Source organism: Bison bison, unplaced genomic scaffold (genome assembly GCF_000754665.1).
Source record: "Bison bison bison isolate TAMUID 2011002044 unplaced genomic scaffold, Bison_UMD1.0 scf7180017864336, whole genome shotgun sequence".
Taxonomy (NCBI): Eukaryota; Metazoa; Chordata; class Mammalia; order Artiodactyla; family Bovidae; genus Bison; species Bison bison.
Genome location: NW_011494908.1, coordinates 398,223 through 403,537, shown reverse-complemented (window position 1 = coordinate 403,537; position 5,315 = coordinate 398,223). Strand labels below are relative to the sequence as shown.

Sequence of the window (5,315 nt, the reverse complement as noted above, 5' to 3'; positions counted from 1 at the left end):
TTGAAATATGGCAATATATTTTAAAAAATTAAATTGTCTTTGTCTACTTCTTGACCCCAAAGAAGTTGCTGTCATTTCAGATTCTGTCATTTCAGATTCAGCACTACACTTGGAAAACAGACAGTAGAATTTTAAAGCCAGTTAATTATTCCTCCTTATGAAGGCTAATTCAATAAATGACCCAATTGTTGATTAAGTGACATCGCTTTTTTTTTATATATAAAAGCGCTTGGAAAGTATGAACTGCTTTACAAATATAAGGGATCTATGTAAGGTGTTAATTGGCATCTTCAGGAAATATTTTCTGTTGATTCATCATGCACTTGTTAAAATGGGAGGACACAAAAACAAAAAAGTCTGCAAGGTCATTCTTCTGATTTTGTAGTATCTGTGGTTTTCAGTCGCTAATTTAAATGCATTCCTGGATAATGTTATTTATTGCTCACTCAGTCCAAAGCTACTCTCCTTGCTCTGTCCAATGCAGGAAAACACCTTCTGAAACTGCAAAAAGAGAGCCAAACTTTTCTCTAATCCTTTAATACAGGGTGCAAGAGACAAAATCAGGCCTTGAGGGCAGACTCTCCTTCATAATAAAAGTTCATATTAGAAGTCAGTAAAGTAGACTGTGTGGGAACACAGACCACATGGATTTGGGTCCCAGCTCCACCACTTGCTGGATGTGTCCCTCTGGGGGAAATTCTGTACCTGTCCGTGGGGATGATAATGATGTTTTTCTCTATAAGAAAGTTGTGAGGACTAAATGAGATAATATATTTTAAAAAGATCACTTACTTAGCAGGACTTCCCCAGCGATCCAATGATTACAACTCTGCCTTCCAATGCAGGGGATGTGGGTTTGATCCCTGGTTGGGAAACTATCTATCCCACATGCCCCAGAACACAGCCAAAAAAAAAATCACTTAGCAAAGTACGTGACTCATAAGTGCTCAATGAATTAGAGGAGGAGAAACAGCAGCAGCACTAGCTGTAGTATTTGACCTTCCATTCACAGAATAGAAAATTGAACAGATCATTTACAGAACCAAGATTTTTTCAAAGGGCCAAGAAGTTTGGAACTGCTATAGAAACTGTATAATCTTCCCTTTTGTCCTTTGTACATAGGTGGACCTTCTCAGAGAGCCATGCAAATACTTGTAGATGAGTTTGATGGCGTGTAGCAAGCATATGCTCCAGAGATGGCTCTTAATCTGCTGTGACCTTCACAGAATGTTTTATCTGCCTAATGCTGATATGAAAAGCTCTATCTAGATCACTTAAAGCATGTTTATGCTAGTCATTTAATGGTGCCCCAAATCCTTCATTTTCTTTCTACTTTCAAGAAGGGTCTCACTGACTGTGGAGCTAAGGTTGGGATGTAGTATGAGTGTCATACATCTGTGACTTTGAGATGTAGAGGTTTTAGATCATCTTCCAGCTTTGAAATCAGGAGGTAAAAGAGCAGCTCATTCAGTGGATGGCCATTCTACGTGGGTCAATTTCACACAAAAAATTTAATATGAAAGTACATAAGTAGGAAGACATAGTTTATCTAGGTCAACACGAAGGATATAACTCTCCCAAGACAAAAGAAAGGCCCCCAGGTAAGTGGAAAATCAAAAGGAAAGAAGTTATGAGGCTGATATATTCATAATAAGAAAGACAGCAGTGTCCTAGGATTTTTGAAGCAAGCTTAGTCTGTGAGTTGCTTTGTCTTTTTCTGTTTTTATCAAGATATTCAGGTTCCAAAGCATGTCAATCAATTTGAAAAATTCAAATGTGTAAAAACCCAAATTTAACAAAATTATAAACTGAGAGAAGCTTTACAGTAAAATTCTCCACAGAGTTCCTTTAAATATCAATCATTTCCCTTCTCCAAATTCATTCAAACTCTTTTTTTTTTAACTGCACTTTAATTCTCTTAGGTAAAATCATAACCGGGGTAGAATAAGCTATTACCTGAGATATTTGCATTATTGCTCCCTCCAAAGTGAACACGTGGTTGTTTACATAAGAAATAAAGAACAGCAGGCCAACATCTTCAACTCCAGCACAGCCAAATTCTGCTGAAATGTCTGCACACAAGCAAATAGCCAGAGTTGTCAGAGCCCTTAAAATAAAAGTCAAGTACCGTGCTCAATGCTATATCGAAAACATAATTTATCCCATAAATAAAACTCCCTTAGCAGTGTCCTCTTTCCACACAAAGGACAATGGCATGTTAGCTCTTATTAAAACTATTAAGCACCAGAGGGAAAGCATCTTCAAAATTCAGAGAGAGTCACAAGATGCAAAGCTTGCAAACTACTTTTGAACCACTCAGTCTTACACACATTTTGCCTGGCAGGCGCCATGACCTGAAATAAACCTGAAACTCTCTAAGATGCAGAAATATTTGGTTGGCAAATTCAGTGGTGAGTATCTAGGGCTTATATGGCCAACACCTTGGACCGAGTCCCAATGTGAGCCTATTGGCCTATCGTTCAGACTTTATCTTTAAAAGTAGACTTACAAAAAAATTAAAAAAATAAAAGTAGACTTACTCTCTATTAACTTTGGGAGGGGAAAGTGCCTGAATCAGTGCCAACACATCTTTATTAAATGGAAGCACAATTCAAAGAGAAAGTTCTGTTGGCTGTCATCAGTAGTGTCATCCTTTCATGCAAAAGTTAGTATATTTGCAAAAGTGAACACGTGAGGTTATAAAACAAGGGTCCCCAACATCCGAGATCTAATGCCTGATGATCTGAGGTGGAGCTGATGTCATAATAATAGAAATAAATACACAATGAATGTAATGTTCTTGAATCATCCAGAAACCATCCCCCTCCCTGCAGTCCATGGAAAATTTGTTTTCCATGAAACCAGTCCCCGGCACCAAAATGACTGGGAACGACTGGTATAATACACTTACAAAGAGGCCGCACCTGCTGAGAGATGTTTTTCTTGAGATGCATCAGCCGACTAGGTGTGCATTTGGGCCACCTCAGAATACATTCCCATTCCAAATCAAGGGGAAAAGGATTCTGAAGGAACAATCCCAATTTCTGACAAGGATACAGCAAGAGAGAATATAAAAGATATTTAGTAGTAAATGCCCAATGTATTATTATTTATAAGTAAATTCTAAGCACACAGGAAATATTGTCATGGGCCCACTTTATGAACCGTTCAGTACGAACTGTGTCTTCAAAAGATGTATGGGAGAGTAGAATGATCCATCATGAAATCATCCTCAAAAATCACAAGAGTGAGAAGCTTTTCAGCAACAAGGGCATCAACATGGCAGTTCCTGAGAGTCAGAGAAGCCCTGGTTAAAGTCAGTCACAACTAACTTCATTCAAGTCCACACACAGTGGGTTTATTTTATGTAGATATTTTCTGGAAATGGCAGGTTCACAGACCAGGAGATAAACCAAGGATGCTAGTGACTAAGAAATTCTCTCAGTACCAGAGTCTTTGCTGGTTCTGGCTCAATTTTACTAGTTTTCTATGACCAGTGTCCTGCAGTGGGTATTGCTCTTCCTCTGTCCTTGTATATGAGCTGATGCTGTGAATATCTCTAAAGATCCAGTCAGAAAAACAGAAAGCACATTAGTCATTTTAACAGAAAGAAATTGAATAGAGGGAATGGGCTGCACAGGTGTTAGGGGGTTGCAAAACAAGAGAGAGAATACCTGCAGCCACCACCTCTAGGGCTGTGGAAACAGAGGAAGGGGTTGAAATTGTCAGAACCAAGAGGGCTATATGTGTGCGTGCTAAGTCATTTCAGTCATGTCTGACTCTTTGCAACCCCATGGATTGTAGCCCACCAGGCTCCTCTCTCCATGGGATTCTCCAGGCAAGAATACTGAGATGGGGGAGGACTTGATCCATTGAAGTGGTACCTACTCCTCTGAGAAGAGGATGCCACTGCTTTGGGCTGCTTCTGGTCACTCTGAGGGCGTGTGATGAGGCTGATGTGAGTATGGAAACTGCAGCCAGTTACTGCCGCTCAGTAGGAAGGGCTACAGTTACAGCAGAATTCCTTTAGCTCCCACATTGGCAGGATCTATCAAAAAGTCAGCTGGGGGAAAAAAAAAGAAAAGAAATGGAGTTTGCAGAGTCCCAACCCCAGTATCACAGAGCAGTGCTGTTAAAGGGGTGAGTCTGGGGCTGCAAGCTGATCGCTCACTAGCACACTGTGCAATGAGGTGTTAGATTTCCATGTCATTGTTCCTGCTGGAGTCACTCAGATGTGGCTACAGTTTGGAGGAAACATTAATTAGAGTGGACTGTTTGCCACAGAGGATTTCATCATTGCTGGGAATCCATAAGAAGCCATTATGGGGAGTCCTCAACCAGAGCTGCTCAATGTGTCTGTGAGAGTGACTGACTCCCCTCTTGTTGAAGCTCGGGTCATCACTATTTTTTGCTTTTGTTCAGGCTCAAGTCTGTAGCCTGTCTGCTTCCTTAAATGATTCTGTACACATGGTAAGCGGTCAGGTAGCCAGTCTCCAGAGTTCTGGAAGCATGAGCCTGAGCTGGGCCATCTGTTGAAGACGTGCTGTTTTGTATTACACACAGGGAAGTGGTGGGCAAAACCCGGAAGCGCACTGGAGGCCTAATGAAAATAAGACCAGTTAAATCTTTCCTCTAAATGTTCATTAGGCCATCTGTTCTTATTAGTGTCCTTATCATTTGGAAACATTACCGAGTTAAGATGAGACACAATCTGTGGAATTCTAGTCTAACTTGAAATGAACTTTTGAGTAGAGCAATCATGACTTGTGATATTTCTCTTCCCCTTTAGAACCCTGCCCACTTCTAAACATTGCCATGGTGAAATGTTTTAATAGTTCCTTCCTGAAATATTATACCGGAAAGCAGGGTTAGCAGTAGCTACAGAAATGAAAACATAATCTCCGAGTGGCTGATCAATGAAATCAGGCCATTTCATAAAAGCCATGCAGTCATACTTCTGGCCTGTAAATTGCTTTAGGTGCCAAAGGGAATTGGAAGCTTGGTCTATCCTGTCGAGCCAATTCTATAATATTAACAACCTGCAACAGACAAGTTTCTGCAACTGCTCAACAGGAAGAAATGCTACAGAATGATTCCAGGGGCTTCTTCAAAGTCCCTGGGCCCTACAGGTAGGCAAAGCCTTGGCTCTCAGGAGGATGTAAGCCCTACCTCCACTGTATGAAGACCTACAGCGGTCTTCTCCTTACTCTAAATTCTCTCTGAATGCATGGTCTTATCACCTGGTCTCACGGGGGATTTCATGTTACCTTGGACTGTTCTCTGGTTGTCTCCCCTTCAATGTGTGTATCTCCCAC

The 5,315-nt window shown here is 40.7% G+C and overlaps 1 protein-coding gene across 1 annotated transcript in view; it reads left to right on the top strand.

Moving 5' to 3' along the window:
* Positions 1 to 5,315, top strand: part of TENM1 (teneurin transmembrane protein 1) — a 285,933-nt gene that overhangs the window by 230,226 nt on the left and 50,392 nt on the right. The window lies entirely within an intron of this gene.